Source organism: Carex rostrata, chromosome 18, assembly GCF_964058835.1.
Source record: "Carex rostrata chromosome 18, lpCarRost1.2, whole genome shotgun sequence".
Lineage (NCBI taxonomy): Eukaryota > Viridiplantae > Streptophyta > Magnoliopsida > Poales > Cyperaceae > Carex > Carex rostrata.
Window position 1 is genome coordinate 6,331,650 of NC_135935.1, and position 19,942 is coordinate 6,351,591.

The 19,942-nt window shown below is 44.6% G+C and overlaps 1 long non-coding RNA gene across 1 annotated transcript; it reads right to left on the reverse strand.

Annotated features, from left to right (window-relative positions):
• Positions 1-13,517: 13,517 nt before the first annotated feature.
• LOC144569138 (uncharacterized) lies at positions 13,518-15,676 on the reverse strand. Its single transcript, XR_013515984.1, has 3 exons — positions 15,251-15,676; positions 14,748-14,807; positions 13,518-13,653 (listed from the first exon to the last, which is right to left on the reverse strand). It is a non-coding gene; the product is annotated as an uncharacterized LOC144569138 (long non-coding RNA).
• Positions 15,677-19,942: the final 4,266 nt, after the last annotated feature.

Below are 19,942 nucleotides of genomic sequence, written 5' to 3' on the forward strand. Positions count from 1 at the left end.
ACCTTTTATAATTGATTCAAAACCAAAACCTTTAATCGCTTTCATTTACCTTTAATTGAATTGTCTTTTGAAATTAGGAAACATAAACAAATCAAACCCAATTCTTCAAACTTCTAGTACCTAACTCGGATTTGTAGAAATTTAGAATCGAATTAAACCGTCCCTGAGGATCAATACCTTAATATACTACACGGATAGGGTTGTGCACTTGCAACCTTAGACGAGAGTAAATTCAAGGTTTAAACTGGTACAACTTGTTGTACCTGAAACTTTGTAAGCACACTCTGAGAAGCAAACAAGTTTTTGGCGCCGTTGCCGGGGACGGCTATCAATTCCTTTCTAGATTTACACTTTTCTTAGTTAATCTAGATTTTAGTTTGTATCTTTTCTTTTGCTTCACTTCTTTATTACTAAAAACTGGCTTTCATCCCCCCTCCTGCAGGTAAATACAAGCTGACTTACCAACTGAGGAGCAGAGGACCACTCTTTGACGAAACACCTCCAGAAGACACAGTTCCTGCTCAGACCTCAACTGAAGCGACCCGCATAGAGGTTGACGCGACTCGCATCACAACTGAAGCGACTCGCATCACAACTGAGGCGACTCGCATCACAGAGATAATGTCAGAACATCCGAGCAGGGAGGACAGGGATGCAGAAAGAAATAGAGAAAGAGAAGACTTGACCGACCAGTCTGACGACGACATGGATGTCTTCATGCCAAGGACCTTGCGAGAGTTCAATGTGCCAAGGGCTGGAGATGTGCGAGGTGCAATCCGGCTGCCACGCATTCCAGGACAACAACCCAACTTCAATCCGGGAGTTGTCAACATGGTGCAGCAGAACACCTTTCATGGACTCGACCACGAGGACCCGCACTCCCATCTCCAAACATTCCTCGAGTGCATCACGACCATCAAAACCAACGGTGAGAATGCTGATTACACCAAGCTTGCTCTATTTCCTTTCACTCTTAGGGACAAAGCAAAGAAATGGTTAGGATCTTTACCTAGGGACTCAGTTTTGACTTGGAGGGAATTGTCCAAATTGTTTCTGACCAGATTTTTCCCTCATAAACGAACTGCCAAGGTAAGACATGACCTGACCAGCTTTAGTCAAATCTTTGATGAACCCCTGAATGAGGCATGGGAAAGGTTTAAAGAACTACAGTACTCTTGTCCACACCACGGTATACCAGACTGGCTCTTGATCCAAACGTTTTATGACGGCTTGAACGAGAGCACTCGTGCTTACGTCGACGCTGTTGCTAGAGGAGCGCTGATGTCAAGGGAGCCTTTAGAGGCTATGAACTTGATAGACAGCATGGCGCAGAACCAGCAATGGTCCGGCCGTGACAACTCAAGACGAAGAGGAGGCCAAGGAGGTAGCCAAGGAGGTGGCAAGTACGAGGTATATCACATCACGGCTCTCACCGCTAAGATGGACGCCATGCAGAGAGCGATGGACAAGCTTAGCGTCAAAGCAGTTGAACAGCAACCTCAAACATGCGTCATGTGTGGTGATGAGAGACATGCTTACGAGCAATGTCCATTGGTGCAAGCTGATGAGGAGAGCGAGCAGGTCAACTCCATCAACAATGAACCTTCCTTTTTTCCAAAACCTCCCTTCAACCGATCATACTCCAAGGATCCAATGGAACAACAGAATTGGAATAGGAATCACAACAACCCTGCGCCTTTCAACAATGCTCCCAGGCCCCCTTTCACCAACCCCACCAACAACAATAACTCCTTCATCAATCCATCATCTGGCAACAACTGGAACAATTCTTCTGGAGGAGGCAACAACAGAAACTTCTACCAAAACACCTCCTTCCCCAATCAGAACAACCGAGCACCTCAAGCTGGCCCTTCCAGACCATATGTGCCTCCCTATGCGACGAACTTCACACACGAGCAAGGGAAGATGAACCAGATGATGTGGGAACAAATGCAATCGATGGCAACTCAAATGGCCACCCAAAGCAAATTGTTGGAGCAACTGAGTCATATCGTCACTTCTAGCCAACCTCAACCTGGCAAACTGCCAGCGCAGCCAGAACCAAACCCCAGAGGAGAAGCTAAGGCGATCACACTGAGGAGTGGGACCCAGTACGATGAACCAGCTTTCCCAACTGATCAGATTCTAACTGATGCGACTGGCACCACCATTGATGCGACTGGCACCACCACTGATGCGACCGGCACCACTACAGTGCGACTCGCATCGACACCAGAAGAACCTGTGGATGCGACCCACAATGGTACATTGCGACCCGCATCAAGAGAGTCTGACAAGTCTGACAAAGAGAAAGGGAAGGGAGTTGAGAAATTGGCACATTACAGACCACCTGTGCCCTTTCCCCGATGATTAGCTGAGAACAAGTTGAACGCACAATTCGCGAAATTCACTGAGGTGATCAAAGGCCTGCAAATCACGATCCCGTTCACCGATGCCTTGACTCAAATGCCCTCCTATGCCAAGTTCCTGAAGGATATTCTATCCAATAAGCGAAGCTTGGGGGGGAATGAAACGGTGAAGTTGACAGAACAATGCAGTGCCATTCTGAAGAACAACCTACCTCCCAAATTGGACGATCCAGGTAAGTTCTCCATTCCTTGCATCATAGGAAAGGCGACAATCAGGAAAGCTCTCTGCGATCTAGGAGCAAGCGTGAGTCTCATGCCACGCACGATCTACGAGCGAATGGGGGTAGGTGAGCTCAGACCCACGCGAATGACGTTACAGCTAGCTGACTCCTCGGTACGGTTACCACTTGGCATTGTGGAGGACGTACCAGTGCAAGTTGGTAAGTACTTTGTACCTGTCGACTTTGTGGTCATGGAAATGGAAGAGGACAAAGAAGTCCCCATCATTCTTGGACGTCCTTTCCTCAGAACAGCAGGCGCAATCATTGACGTTTCTCAAGGAACGCTGACCTTGAACTTCGGAGGAGAGAAAGTGTGTTTTCAAATCGACCGCGCCATGAGGTATCCTTCAATCGAATCTTGTTTCCGAGTAGATGTGCTCGAAGAATGCCTAACAGATTTGGTAGAAGACTACCTTCTTGAGCGGACCAATGAGAGTATGAACGAACATTTCGAATTTCTTTCTGAAATGCAAGGTGAGACGGGAAATTCAGAAGCATGTGGAGCAGATGTGAAAGCAGCTGAACTGGGAGAACATGGATGCAACCTGCATCAAACTCATGCGACCCGCTTGGAGCATGATGCGACTCGCATCAAAGCCCAGGCAGAGAAACCCACTCTTGAGCTCAAACCTCTACCAGCCAACCTCAGGTATGAGTACCTTGGACCAGATCAATCTCTCCCCGTTATAGTGAACGCAGAATTGAGTCCTGAACAAACCGCCAAGCTTTTGGAGAAATTGAGACTTCATCGAGGCGCGATTGGGTATTCGATCAACGACTTGAAGGGGATCAGCCCGTCCATCTGCTCACACCGAATCTTCTTGGAGGATGATCACAAGCCATCTGTTGAGCACCAAAGACGGCTCAATCCGAACCTGAAAGAGGTAGTCAAGAAAGAAATTTTCAAGCTTTTGGACGCCGGTATTATATACCCTATCTCTGACAGTAGGTGGGTGAGCCCAGTCCACGTGGTGCCAAAGAAAGGAGGGGCAACGGTGGTAAGAAATGAGAAGAACGAACTGGTCCAAACCCGTGTGGTGACGGGACATCGCATGTGCATCGACTACAGGAAGCTGAATGCAGCCACACGCAAGGACCATTTCCCTCTGCCATTCGTTGACCAACTCCTCGAACGACTTGCAGATCACTCCTATTTCTGCTATCTGGATGGTTACTCTGGTTTCTTCCAGATACCGATTCACCCGCAAGACCAAGAAATGACCACTTTTACCTGTCCCTACAGTACGTACGCGTACCGTAGGATGCCATTTGGTATGTGCAATGCACCAGCAACCTTTCAAAGAGCCATGATGGCCATCTTTTCAGACTTCATTGAGAAAGAGGTTGAAATTTTCATGGATGACTTCTCGGTGTATGGAACATGCTTCGACACTTGTCTGACCAACCTGTGCAAGATCTTGCAGAGATGTGAGGAAGTCCATCTCATTCTGAATTGGGAGAAATGCCACTTCATGGTCCAGTCAGGAGTCGTCCTTGGACATGTCGTGACCTCAAAGGGCATAGAAGTCGACAAAGCCAAGATCGAGGTGATCGAGAAACTAGAGATTCCAACGAGCGTCAAAGGAGTTCGAAGCTTTCTTGGACATGCTGGATTCTACCGTCGATTCATCAAGGATTTTTTCAAGATTGCTAAGCCATTGACCAATCTGCTCATCAAAGAGTCTGACTTTGTCTTCACTGAAGAATGCGTCAAATCTTTTCGCAGCTTGAAGGAAGCTCTCATCTCAGCACCTATCCTGCAACCACCTGACTGGTCTCTTCCCTTTGAGATCATGTGCGATGCGAGCGACTACGCAGTAGGAGCTGTTCTTGGGCAGAGGAAGGGAACGATGCCGTGTGCCATCTACTACGCTAGCAAGGTGCTAGACCCTGCCCAGATGAACTACACGCCTACCGAGAAAGAACTTCTTGCTGTTGTGTTTGCTCTTGACAAGTTCAGGTCGTATCTGGTTGGTTCAAAGATCATCATCTACACCGACCATGCCGCGCTCAGGTACTTGTTGAAAAAGCAGGACGCGAAGCCTCGACTGATAAGATGGATTCTTCTCTTGCAAGAATTTGATCTTGAAATCAGAGACAAGAAAGGGGTCGAAAACACCGTAGCTGACCATCTCTCCAGACTTCGCTTGGATGACGAGAGTTCTGCCGACTTGCCAATCGATGATTCCTTCCCCGACGAGCAACTATTCTCAGCTTCAACCCTGAATCACCTTGATGCGACTCGCATGGAGTGTCTTGCGACTCGCATCCATCATGATGAGACTCGCATGAGAGTCAATGCGACCCGCTTGAGCAGGTATTCCGACCCTTGGTACGCAGACATGGCCAATTACCTTGCCTCGGGGATCCTACCAAACACCATGACTTACCAGCAGAGGAAAAAGCTAAAATCTGACGCAAAATTCTATTTCTGGGACGATCCCTTTCTTTTCAAGTTAGGGATCGACAGCATCCTCCGACGCTGTGTACCACATGAAGAGACACATTCCATTCTCGAGCACTGCCATTCATCCGCCTATGGCGGACATGCCTCGTTCTCCAAAACAGCCGCCAAGGTTTTACAATGTGGTTTCTTCTGGCCATCTCTCTTTAAAGATGCGAAAGCCTTGGTGATGTCATGTGACAAGTGTCAGCGCACTGGGAACATCACTAATCGCAATGAGATGCCTCTCAACTCCATTCTTGAGGTCGAAGTCTTCGACGTGTGGGGCATAGATTTCATGGGACTATTTCCAGCTTCATGTAGAAATGAGTACATTCTAGTTGCGGTTGACTACGTTTCAAAATGGGTCGAGGCAGTTGCCTGTCGAAGAGCTGACTCAGACGCGGTGAAGCGATTATTCAATGATGTCATCTTTCCTCGCTTTGGAGTGCCAAGAGCTGTCATCAGCGATGGAGGGAAGCATTTCATAAACCGTCAATTCAACAATCTCCTGCAGCGACATGGAGTGACGCACAAGGTCTCTACCTCTTACCATCCTCAGTCGAACGGCCAAGCTGAAATCTCCAACAGGGAAATCAAATCTATCTTGGAGAAGACCGTGGCAAGAACAAGGAAGGATTGGTCTTTGAAATTGAGTGACGCACTCTGGGCCTACCGTACAGCATTCAAAACACCGATTGGGATGAGCCCTTTCAAGCTGGTGTATGGAAAGCCATGTCATCTGCCAGTTGAGATTGAGCACAAAGCGTTCTGGGCCACTCGAGCTATCAACATGGACTTGTTAGCAGCTGGAGAGAAGCGTATCCTCGATTTGCACGAATTAGAAGAAATGCGTCAGCACTCATACGAGAATGCGAGGATCTACAAAGACAAAACCAAACGAATTCATGACAAGCGCATCATGTCTCGCGACTTCAAGGAAGGCGATCTGGTCCTCTTGTTCAATTCCAGGTTGCGACTCTTTCCTGGGAAATTGAAAACCAGATGGTCGGGTCCGTTTGTGGTACGAAAGGTGCACCATTTCGGCGCAATTGAAATTGGGAATGACGCATGTGAGAATTTCAAAGTGAACGGTCAGCGTCTCAAGCACTATGTGGCAGATCATGACTATCAGGAGCGGGTTGTTCAGGACCTCTCCGATCCCATCTCATCAAAGGATTAACACAACGAAGGTCGAGCTTGAGACCTGAAACAAGCGCTTCTTGGGAGGCAACCCAAGCCTTTTTTAGTTTACTTTTAGTTTTAGTTAGATTTGTTAGTTATTTTTACTGTTTTGGACTGCCAATTTCCACTTGATGCGACTTGCACCAACGTGATGCGACTTGCATCATCATGATGCGACTCGCATCCAACCTGATGCGACTCACATCGCTGCGAACCGATGCAGCACTGAATAGGTGCATCGAAACGGTGCGGCTTCCTTTTTAAAGCCGTATCTTCTTCTTCTTCCTCTCTCTTTCTCTGCCCAGCATACCCCACATTCCACTTTTCCTCGTTCTTCTTCGTTGCGACTCGAATCAACTCCGTGCGAGCCTCAACCGAACCCTCAACCCAAAACCCTAGCCTCTCCCTTCTCTACCCGCCGGCCTTCTCCTCCTCTCCATCGATCACACCCATCTCCATCTCTCCCTGCCGAAACCTCCTTATCACTTCCCTTTTCTCCATCGCCTTCTCCACTCATGATCAAAACCCTCTCCTTCCTTCTTTTTCCGCCTCTGCTGGATCATCCCTGCCACCAGATACCAGTCAGTGCGACTCACATCCCTCCCAGTGCGACTCGCATCAACAACAGTGCGACTCGCATCACAGCCATGTCAGATGCACCAGATTTTCCCACATTCAACGAGCGTCGCACCAAGCATAACTTTGAGCGACGTCAAGCCGAGCTCCGCCGACAGAGGGATCTCCGTATCCAACAGGGGATACCGGACCCTACTCCCTCTCCTTCAGAGTCTGAGGACCACGACTGGTCTCAGCTAGGCGCCAGTTCAGCTCGCACCAGTGGTAACTCCTCTCACTCTTCTTCTTCTCATTCTTCTCAGTCTTCCTATCACCCTTCTCCCGCACAAGCAGGGGCTGGGTTGGGCACTATAGAGTACAACTCTGATGACTCTGACCCCATCTCGGGTAGGGAAACCCCCCGAGCAGCAGACTACCCAGCCCCTCACTTCACTCTCTCCAGCCATGGTATGCTGGAACGCTTTCTCTACCTCAGGCAGCGCACTTATGAGAACACGCGCCGAGTCGATTTCGACACTTTGGATGCCTTTGGGGTTCGCGAGGAATTCCTTCGTCTCACTGGAAGGATCGGGTTCACTCCCGCCTTCTGGGCAATCGAGCGTAACTGCTACACCGAGCTTACCCTCGAGTTCCTCTCCTCTCTCAAGCTGCGTCAGGATGTGCATGGCAACTACTACATCAAGTTCCAGATGCTCAACCAGACGCACCGGCTCACTCTGGTCCGACTCCGTGAGTGGTTCTGATTTGACAGCGACCCCGATACCGATTTCCTTGACCATCGCGTGGGGTTCGACAAGGCTCATTTCTGGCGTCTGATCACTGGGATGATGAGTGCCACCAGTGCCCAGTACCGCAGCATTGCCATCTCTCACTCGGTACTGCGGTGCATCCAGCGCACCATCGGCTGCTCTATCTTCGCACGCGGGGAGACTGCAGCCCGAGTCAATGAGGAGGACCTTTGCCTTATGGACCACATGCTCCGTCCTGAGACTGAGTTGGTGCGACCGGACCTGATGTTGTTCATGGTCCGTCACTGGGTGGATCTCCAGCGCAACACGAAGGTGGGTGGCGCTGTCCGCATTGGCGCCTATGTCACCCTGATCGCTGATCAGCTGGGCATCTCCACCGCAGGCCTCACTCTCTCTACTGGCCATCTCACCCTGGATGCCAGGGCCTACGAGCGGGCCACTTTTCTCAAGATTGAGCGCGGTCCTGCTGGCCACCGTTCTCGGTATTTCTGGACCTTGAAGGGTCATGGCTCGCATCTGATGCCTCTCCGTCTTGCACCCTTATCCTTTGAGGATGAGAGCACATGGTTTTTCACTGAGCCACTACCAGATGTGCCAGCACCACCTTCTCCGCCTATCCAAACCACTTCTCCAGCCCAGGAGGATGTCGCCATGCCAGATGTCCCTCGCTCTCCTGCCCACCCTTACACTTCTCCTATGCACTTTCCTGATTCCACTACATATGCTGGTCCTTCCTATCCACCACCAGTTCCCTCACCCACTATCCAGGATATCTACAGCTTCGTCTATGACATGAGGTCTGAGCAGGGTCCCATTCTCTACGACTTACAGCGCCGGGTGGGAGACATTGAGGATGTTCTGCGCGATTGGAGGTTCGACCCCTCCGATGACTGAGCAGGTTTGTTTTTCTTCTCCCCTTCCCTTTGTTTTATCCTAGAGTCTTGAAGCATTGAGGACAATGCTCAGACTAAGCTTGGGGGGGTGACTTTAGGATTTTTAGGATTTATTCGTTCTTACTTAGGCCATGTTTACTTGTTTATTGCATTTTTAGGTAGGAATTTGTGTGATTGTGTAAATTGGAAACTTTTTGAATAATTGTTGGTGTTGATCAGGATGACCCTAGGAGATTCGAACTATCCCATAATTGACCAACAAACTGATGAGAACGAATGTTTTGACCATTTGTAATAATGAAAACTTGAAATGTATTGAGAAACTCATTTAGAAATTGACTTGTGTCTTCTCAAATAGGGAAATGGGGGTTATTGATAAAGAAAGTTTGGGATATCATTTGGTATGAATGAATATCAAAGGATGTGTGTATTCATGATATGTGCAAAAGAATAAAAATATAATAATAGATGGAGAAACCAAGAGTACTGGCAATAAGTCCTTTTAGGGCGCCTTTGAGCTCGTCTCCCACTTGGAAAAGAAAGAAAATTTTGCACATATCAACACGCGAAGTCTGCAACTTTCTGACCTAAGCTTGTTCCAAGCTTGGGGGGGTTGAAAAGGGAAAATCTCCACAAATGAGGACAATAGTTAAATAGATAAATGATAACTTGATTGATTCAAGTGCTCAGCTTTACAAGTATTCAAATATTTCAGAATTTGAAGTTTGGTTGGTCGATTTGTGTGGAGAATCAAGGTTAAATAGGAAAGTCCAAGTTATACCAACATGATTTTTAAAGTTCCCAATTGAAACAACTCATATAAATTCTTACATTTAGGAAACTCGCATTTAGAATTTAGATTGGTACCAATGTTTAGATTTCTGCTTGAGGACAAGCAAAGGTTAAGCTTGGGGGAATTTGATGTCACATTATTAGACCTATTATATTGACTTGTTTCCATACAGAAAATGATATTTTGAACCAACAAATAGCACCTTTTACATTGAATATCCCTAGAATGTGGTACTGCTATGTTTTGGTTCCCACTTTGCAGGAATCAGGTGAAATCAGGCAAAAGGCAGACTTCAGGAAGCTCTGATGCGAGTCGCATCCAAGCCCAAAGCGACCTGCGATGCGACCCTCACTGCTCTCTCCCTTGAAGACCATCTGATGCGAGTCGCATCAACTGTTGCCGCCCAATTCAAATTCGACCTGATAAGCTCCAAGTCAGATATAATGCCTATATAAAGAGGTCCTAAGCCAGAACTTAGAGAGCTTTTTCCCCCTTTACATTCCAGAACACTTAGAGAGCAGAGATCAAGAGAGAAGAAGGAGATTAGAGCTTGCTTGAAGAAGAGGAGAAGAAGAGAAGATTGCAAGATCATCTCCAATCCACCTTGGATCTTCGAACTTCATCATGATCTGCTTATTCTATCTCTCTTTTATGCTTTGTTTCATCATGACTGAGTAGATCTTTAGTTCCTAGGGTTAGGATACCAGTAGGTGAGAGCTACAGGTTGAAGCCTCGCACAAGAAATCGACTTAGATACGAACACATGTCAGCTCTGCTCGAGGGCCATGCGACCCGCATCAGAGATGATGCGAGTCGCATCATACGGGTCGCATCAGAGATGATGCGAGTCGCATCATACGGGTCGCATCAGAGATGATGCGAGTCGCATGATAGGTCCAGAGAAGGAAAAGTTTGAGATGAAGTCTGAAACCCTAAGAACACCTTTTATAATTGATTCAAAACCAAAACCTTTAATCGCTTTCATTTACCTTTAATTGAATTGTCTTTTGAAATTAGGAAACATAAACAAATCAAACCCAATTCTTCAAACTTCTAGTACCTAACTCGGATTTGTAGAAATTTAGAATCGAATTAAACCGTCCCTGAGGATCGATACCTTAATATACTACACGGATAGGGTTGTGCACTTGCAACCTTAGACGAGAGTAAATTCAAGGTTTAAACTGGTACAACTTGTTGTACCTGAAACTTTGTAAGCACACTCTGAGAAGCAAACAGCTTCCACCTAGTTTTTCCAGGTCCTCCGGTGCATGAATCCGTTAGGAATGGGCTGTTAGAAAAGAATTCAATTGTGAGAGCGCATAAATTCAATTTTCAAGTCCAAACCTTATGGAATCCGAAAAAAGAAAAAAGAGAGCATTATTTACAATTCAACTTAGCGGTATATGAAAAACCTACCCCTCAAGCGCTTTGAAGATCTTGTAAACTTTTTTCGGGCTACTCAGGGAATCAAACACGTAAAACGTGCTCGCTCTTGGCATCAGCACAATCAATATCCAATGTATACTGCATATTTATGTAAAACATGCTATAATTTTTAATGTCTACGAAATGAAAGAAATTGAAGAAATTATATAAATAGAGAGAGAGAGAACTAACCCCTCATGATATGGTAAGAATATAATTTTTTTGTCTCTGTTTTCTTTCAATGCTGTTGTTAGGTATTCCTCGACAAATTGTCTATCGCGATCATCACCACCCACAAAATGGCCACATGTTTTTGCAGGGTCAATGAAACCAACGAGCTCATTCGGATATTCATCCTTGTAGTATTTATGCGCATACCTACAAGGGCAGAAATGTCATTATTAGTAAATTTGAATTACAAGTAGTAAATTTTTGCACTATTACAACTACCAGTACCAGTATGAAACCATCGTTGTCAACCTTAACCCCCTTACGGTTATCAACCCATTTACACAGAAATAAAGGAATCTTAAATGTTCTGTAGTCTAGTTCCCAAATTTCTTCAATAAACCCATAATACGACATTGATGCTTGGGATGGTCCGGCACCTTTAGCTCCTGAAAAATCACTCGAAACGGCTACTAATGTCACACCACTATTCTGCACGGTACTCTTTTCATCTTGAGTTCTGGTGTAAAATGTATACCCATTGATGTCAAATCCCTGGAAAGACCTCACAACATGAACTGGACCAAGAGCCAACTTTTTGACAATGTCTTTAATGTTCTCTCCATCCGGAGCTTCCAGGACTCTACATGCAAACCAAGTTTGGAACTTTTCATTATGTTCACCAATTAACCACTTATCGGATTTCGTAGGATTATGTTGTCGCAAGATGGTCATGTGCTCGTCCAAATATGGATGAACGTCGGTTAGGTGTTGTAAAACATGGAAATGTGCTAGTGTCATTATTGTACGGTTGGGAATGATTAATTTTGAACCGATTGTGCCTACACCATGTAGTCTTCCCTCGTGGCAAGATTTAGGGATGCCAACAGTTTTTAAATCATCAAGATATTGAGTACAATACTCAATAACCTCTTCGGCAGCATAGGCTCTTATAATACTGCCCTCGGGACGATATCGGTTCCGCACATATCCCTTTAAAATTTCCATGTATCTCTCGAACGGATACATGTATCGTAAAAAAACCGGTCCACACATCTTAATTTCTCTGACTATATGAACAATTAAATGAACCATGATATCAAAAAAGGACGGCGGAAAATACATTTCAAGATGACAAAGAGTTACAACAACCTCCTTTTGCAAATCATCCAACGTATCGGAATCTGTTACTTTGCAACAAATGGCGTTTAAGAAAAAACAAAGCCTCGTGATGGTCTTCCTAACACACGCTGGCAATATACCTCGAATTGCAATAGGAAGAAGCTGTGTCATTAAAACATGACAGTCGTGAGACTTCATACCTGTCAATTTTAAATCTTCCAGTGAAACTAGCTTTTTAAAATTTGAAGAATATCCGGAGGGAACTTTGACACCATGAAGACATTCACAGAAGCTTATATTTTCCTTTTTCGACAGCATATGCATGACGGGTTTTAGATATGTACAAATTTTACCATCTGATCTTTCCTTCTCTCCTGGTTGTAGATCCGGCCGTATGTTCATTAATTGCATGTCTTTTCGAACATTGATTTTGTCCTTACTCTTACCTGGAATATTCAACAATGTTCCAACTATGCTATCACAAACATTTTTCACTACATGCATCACATCAAGACAGTGTCGAACCTCTAAGTGCTCCCAGTATGGTAAATCCCAAAATATTGATCTCTTCTTCCAGCAACTTTTCGGAGCCCCTTTCTTTCTTCCCCCATTTTTCTTAAATTTCCCTAAATCAACTTTGATATCCTTTACTCGTGAATAAACTTCTTTACCGGTCAATGGATAACGTGCTTTGTTGTTCTCGGTCTTTCCGTTGAATTCTTTCTTTCTCTTTCGGTGTGCGTGATTGGTAGGAAGAAACCTATGATGACCCATGTACACAGTTTTAGAGCAATTAGTTAACCACATATCGTCTGTATCGTCTTGACAAATAGGACACGCCTTTTATCCTTTAACACTATAACCCGACAAATTGCCATATGCCGGAAAATCATTAATGGTGCAGAAAATCATAGCCCGTAAGATGAAAGTTTCCTTGCTATATGCATCGAACATCTGCACTCCTGGTAACCACAATTTTTGTAGGTCCTCTATCAACGGTGCTAGGTACACATCTATGTCGTTTCCGGGTTGTTTGGGTCCTGATATCAGTAAGGTCAGCATGATGTACTTGCGTTTCATACACAACCAAGGTGAAAGATTGTAAATGCACAATAGACCCGGCCAACTACTATGCTTACTGCTCATGCTACTATGCGGGTTCATTCCATCTGTACTGAACCCAAGCTTTAGGTTTCTGCAATCACTGCCAAAGTCAAACTTTCTGTCGATATTCCTCCACTGAGGAGAATCAGCGGGGTGCCGTAATTTTCCATCTTTTTTTCGGTCTTCCGCAGGCCAACGCAATAATTTCGCTTCTTCGGCATTTGCAAACTGTCACACCCCGAGACAACCCGCCACGTATTTATACGTAAGGCGTATACACATCACATACATTATCAATAAAATTCATAAATGCCACATCAATCTCACAAATAAAAGTCTTACAACAATAGTTAAGATAGTTCAACGGTGGTCAGGACATACATGGTTACAAATACGATAACAACCATGCATGTTGAAGTGTACCAATTTACTGGAAAATAAACAAACGAAAACAAGATAAATTTAAGTGGCATTTATCCTAAACATGGATCCTTCCGCTTTCTTTTACTCACGAACTTGTCTGTAGGCCTCCTCTTCATTACCTGGAACCCATATAAAATGGAACGGGTGAGAGATCGAACTTTCTCTCAGTGCGGGATTTAGTTCCAGCCCAGAGTTTATAAAACTTTTACTTTATTCTCACAAACATGAAAAGAAATATAATGCGTATGTCTTTTCTAAATGCAATGCATCATTTATCATTACTTTTACTTTCGTATATTTTCACATTCAAACTTGCCTATCCAATGGGAAATCCATCCAACATTGGAAGGCCGCCAAACCACTGGGAAATCCAACCAACAGTGGGAGGTTGTCTCACTAGACGGGGAATCCACCCTACGCTAGGTTTTGACTCGTGACGGGAAATCCTATGTATTTTCTAAATGCAATGCATCATTTATCATTACTTCTACTTTCATATACTTTTACATTCAAACTTGCCTATCCAATGGGAAATCTATCCAACATTGGAAGGCCGCCAAACCAATGGGAAATCCATCCAACATTGGAAGGCCGCCAAACCACTGGGAAATCCAACCAACAGTGGGAGGTCGCCAATCCACTGGGAAATCCAACCAACAGTGGGAGGTTGTCTCACTAGACGGGGAATCCACCCTACGCTAGGTCTTGACCTGTGACGGGAACGCCAATCCACTGGGAAATCCAACCAACAGTGGGGGGTTGTCTCACTAGACGGGGAATCCACCCTACGCTAGGTCTTGACCCGTGACGGGAAATCCATCCAACGCCACGTTAACGAGGGGTCCAGTCGAATACCAGACCCAATGTATACATCCCAATATGCAAGCATATTGGCCCCTGTTCACTTTCATTATCCGTTCATTTCACACGCAATCATTTAATCACACAATTCATGCTATGCTCAACACATCCTACTTATACAATTCATGCTATGCTCAACACATCCTACTTACGCAGTTCAATGTATGCTCAACACATCCTACTTATGCTATGATCAATGTATGAATCATATCCTTTCATGCAATTTATATTCTACTCATATCATACGAATGTTCGAAAACAACATGCATAAATCCAACTAATGCCATAATAATAAACAATTGAATGACAACAGGCAAGTAAGATAGTTTTATAAAGTCTAGGAAGCCCGCACCTGTTTGCGTAGTAATTTCTTGACCGTTATCTACGTCTCTTAGTTCCTCAAGAATCGAACCTAAGAAATGAACATACCTCTAATTAATAAGGTTTGAGTTCACGTGTTCTTATTTTCTAAGTTTTCTATTTATCATTATAACCCTAGTTTATTAATTCTAATTTCTAAACTTTAACTATTTAATCCTTGATATCATGATACTATCAAGTCACATATTATTTGATTCACTTATTATATATATATATATATAAATATAATTAGAAATAAATAAACTAAATGAGAATCCGAAACTTGTTTAGTTAGAAATCCAAAATCCTTTATCAAAGAAATATACACAATATTTTATTTTCTTAATGTATCATGGATCCGACACCTACTAATATTTATTAAGAGGATAATGAGTATCTATAATCTTTTTAGCCTATTATAGAAAGATAACAACTTAATAATTATGTATTTATCCATAAGAAATAAATTCAGATTTTTAATCGAAACTTTGTTACTTGGAGTTTGCAGTTTAGAAAAGATACGCGCAGCAGTGACTGTTTTGGATGGTTCTCGGTGTTGGAAACTCCGATCGGGGTGAGGCCAGCGTTAACGGATCCGAATCTGCGAGCACTACAACTTCCGTCTTGCAGGATCCTTGAGATTCCGGACGTATGGAGTGCAGGTCCCTGCGGAACTCGGCTGACTGGTTCAGCTCGGTTTTCTGGTTCGAGTATGAACAGCAGCCACGGTTTTGGCCATATCTCGGTGGTGGAAGCTCGGATCGAGATGAATCTAGCACTGAATCGTCCGTATCTTCGATCACTACAATTCCTGTGTTGAAGTCTAGTTCATATTCTGAACGTACGGATGGTGGTTCTTCACGGAAGCTGACTGGACGGTTTGGATCCACCAAGGAATCCGGATCTGATTTGGGGGAGAGGGGAGGGGGCAGTGGAGGCTAGGGTTTGAGGGTTTGAGGGGGGGGTTTATATACATGTGAGATTGGGGCTGCCTTCCACTTTTGGGTTGGGCTGAAATGGGCCTTTATGGGCCATAGTCAATTTAATTTTGTCAATTTGAACTAAAATATAAATCTGTTTCTGCTGCTTTAAATTTGCATCTTCACAGATTGACAATACTGGAATTATGGATTCGGAATATGGAATTAGTTTCCACATAAGAGTTGTAGATTTTTTTGTTATGGTTCTAACGCAATTAGTTTCACCTTAATCGGAATTTCCAGTGATGAGAAAAGATAAAAATGGTCGATGAAGGTCTGCAGTTTCTGGACAGAAATGTTTACTGACTTTACAATTTTATTGAGAATCCTATGTTCGGAATTTTTGGTAGACTTCTACATGAAAGTTGGAGATCATGAAGTTATCTTTTTAGGTATTAAATTTCATTCAAATCCTAATAATTATGAGTGATCTGTGATTATAACACTAACGGTTGTTCAGTTGAAAATTTCAATTGAGGTTAATTTCGGAAGGTTGTCAAAAGAATTAGTTCATGAAATTTTTTTATAAATAAGGTTTTTATTAAATATCATACCTAAAATAGCCTGGCGTTACATCCTCCCCCTCTTAAGAACTCTGTTCAGTCCCCTGAACAGACTCATCCCCGGTCAAGATAAGCAGTTCTGGGTACTTGGACCGCATGGTCTCCTCTAGCTCCCAAGTGGCTTCCCTGCTCGAGTGGCGTCCCCATTGGATTAGTACCTGCCTCACTATTTTATTCCGAAGCCTCAGTTCCTTGGTGTCTAGGATCTTCATGGGTAGTTCTTCGTACACCAGTGTTTCATCGAGCCCCAAGTTAGAATGGTCAATGATATGAGTTGGATCCCGAATATACTTTCGTAGTTGTGATACATGAAACACCGGGTGTACCTTGTCAAGTGAGGGAGGTAGTGCTAGTTCATAGGCGAGTGGTCCAATACGTTTTAGTATTTCGAAGGGCCCCACGTACCTAGGGCTTAGTTTTCCGGTAACACCAAAACGGCGTACACCTCTTCTCGGAGATACTTTTAACCACACATGATCTCCTACTTCAAACTCTAGGGGTCGCCTCCGTACATCTGCATACTTCTTTTGACGATCTCGAGCCACGTCTAGCTTATTTAGAATGATTTGAGTTCGATCGGCACTATCTTTAATCATTTCTGGTCCTGTTGGTAAATGGTCACTTTTGGAACCCCACCATAGCGGAGTTCTCCAACGGTGCCCACAAAACGCTTCTGATGGAGCCATGCCAATGCTGGTGTGGTAGCTGTTGTTATACGCAAATTCGGCCATTGTAAGATGATCCGCCCAAGATCCTCCAAAACTTAGGGCGCAAGCCCTCAACATGTCTTCCAGTGTTTGGATGGTCCGTTCAGATTGACCATCGGTTTGAGGGTGGTGTGCGGTGCTAAGATTGAGTTTAGTTCCCATTGACTCTTGGAAACTTCTCCAAAAATGTGATGTGAAACGTGAATCTCGGTCGGATATAATTTTCTGTGGACATCCATGGTACTTAAATTGATACTCTATGAAAAATTCTGCTAGCTCTCGACTTGACGTTTCTGCCTTCAATGGTATGAAGTGTGCTATTTTCGTTAGAGTGTCGACTATCACCCAAATCGATTCATACCTCTTGTTGGTTCTAGGTAGTCCGGTGATAAAATCCATGGTAATGATTTGAAACTTCTCCTGAGCCCTTGAGTTTGGATATAACAATCCTGCGACCTTTTTCCTTTCAGCCTTCACCTGTTGGCATATGATGCACCGAGCTACAAAATTCGACACCTCCTTTTTCATGTTGGGCCACCAGAATTGAGTACGCAAATCCTTGTACATCTTAACTTCCCCAGGGTGAATTGAATATCCGGATTCGTGCGCCTCCGTTAAGATTTTCTTTCTTAGTTCTGTATGTTCTGGTACACATATACGGTTATCAAAGTACAGCAGTCCTTCATCTTCTTTAAACCTTGACTCTGAGTTTACTCGAATCATCTCACGGTATTTTTGGTGGCGTGTGTCTTCTTGGCTAGCATTGCATAGTCGGTCCTTCAAGTCCGACTGTACGGTAATAGCCGCCAATGTTAGATTCTCATCTGCCCCAGTATTTTGCCTCAGTTGTTTCACCCTTTCGGCATGTTCTGCTATCAGTTCTCGTGAGGGGTATATCCCCAAGTTCATCTGTCTCATTTCTTTAATCAATCCTTCTTCCCGCGTTATGTATTCAGCCAGATTTGCCGTCCCTTTCCTACTAAGGGCGTCTGCAACCACATTCGCCTTACCAGCCAAATATTGGATGTCCAGGTCATAATCCTTCATCAGTTCCAACCACCTTCTTTGCCTTAAATTCAACTCTCTCTGAGTAAACACATACTTCAAACTCTGGTGATCGGTGAAGATTCGACATTTTGCTCCGTATAGATAATGACGCCACGCTTTTAGTGCAAATATTACTGCCGCCAGTTCAAGGTCATGCGTGGGGTAATTCTGCTCGTGTGTCTTGAGTTGTCGCGATCCGTATGCAATCACCCTCTCGTCTTGCATAAGGACACATCCCAAACCCTTTCTTGAAGCATCAGTGTATACAGTAAAGTCCTTGTCAGGTATGGGTAGGGTTAGTATTGGTGCACTAGTCAAGTGGTGTTTCAGAGTCTGGAAACTCTCTTCCTGTTTTTCAGTCCACTTGAAAGGAACTCCTTTGTGAAGGAGTTGGGTCATGGGTCGTGCCTTTTGCGAATAACCCGATACGAATCGCCTATAGTACCCTGCAAGTCCTAGGAAACTCCGAATATCGGTCACGGTCTTAGGTTGCTCCCATTCTACTATCGCCTTGACTTTGTCTGGGTCCACTTCTAGTCCCTCTCTCGACACAACATGCCCAAGAAATTTCAGTTGTTGCATCCAAAATTCGCACTTTGAAAATTTTGCATACAATTGATGCTCGCGTAATCGCTGCAAAATTGCCCTCAAGTGCTCAGCGTGTTCTTCCTTACTCTTGGAGTAGATTAAGATGTCATCTATGAACACAATTACGCAAGAGTCGAGTAGATCTCGAAACACACGGTTCATCAAATCCATGAAGGCCGCTGGAGCATTCGTGAGTCCGAAAGGCATCACAGTAAATTCATAATGTCCATACCGAGTGCGAAATGCTGATTTTTCTATGTCTTCAGGATTGATCTTCAACTGGTGGTACCCCGACCTTAGATCTATCTTGGAGTATGTGGTAGCACCTTGTAGCTGATCGAATAGATCATCGATGCGAGGAAGTGGGTACCTATTCTTGATGGTCACCTTGTTTAGCTCTCGGTAGTCGATGCACAACCTCATACTACCGTCTTTCTTTCTTACAAACAACACTGGTGCTCCCCAAGGCGATGTACTGGGCCTTATAAATCCTAGTTTAAGAAGTTCTTCTAGTTGTGATTTCAACTCCTTGAGTTCAGCTGGCGCCATACGGTAAGGGGCCTTTGAAATTGGACGTGTGTCGGGGTCGAGATCGATGCGAAATTTAATTTCCCGATCTGGAGGCATCCCAGGTAATTCTTCAGGAAACACATCAGCGTATTCAGTGACTATAGGTACCGTGGAGATCTCTGTTGTGTCTGTGCTATGTTGCATTATGGAGACGATGAAAGCCGAACACCCATTCTCTATCAGCCTCTTTGCTTGTAAGGCCGATATGGTCGGGCATCGGTCTCCTTGTTTCTGGAGTCGGATTGTGAGCTCAGGTAGGCCTGTTCTCTTGATGATCATCTTCCTCCGGGGGCAATCAACGGTGACACCATGTTTAGTCAGCCATTCGAGGCCCAACATTAAGTCATAAAGTCCTGTTTCTGAGACGATAGGGTTTATCGGAAACTCCCTCCCAGCGATTCTTAAAGCTAACCCTATGCATCTTAACTCAGGTGTGGTGTATTGTAGTGCGGGTGTGTTTACGTGTAAGGTTTTCCCAGTGTCTTGAGTTTGTATGTTATATTTGTCTATCCATTTCTTGGATAACACTGAGTGGCTGCACCCGGTGTCTATAAGAACAAAAATTGGGTGTCCAGACAATTCTAACGTACCTGCCATGAGTTCTGTTGCAACTTCCCCTCCTTCTGGTACTTCCTCGATGTTCTCCCCCTCTGTCCCACAGTTACAGGTACAATGATGCGCATGAACTCCCACCCTGCCACCACTCTGGTTCGCATTCCTGTTGTTGTTGAA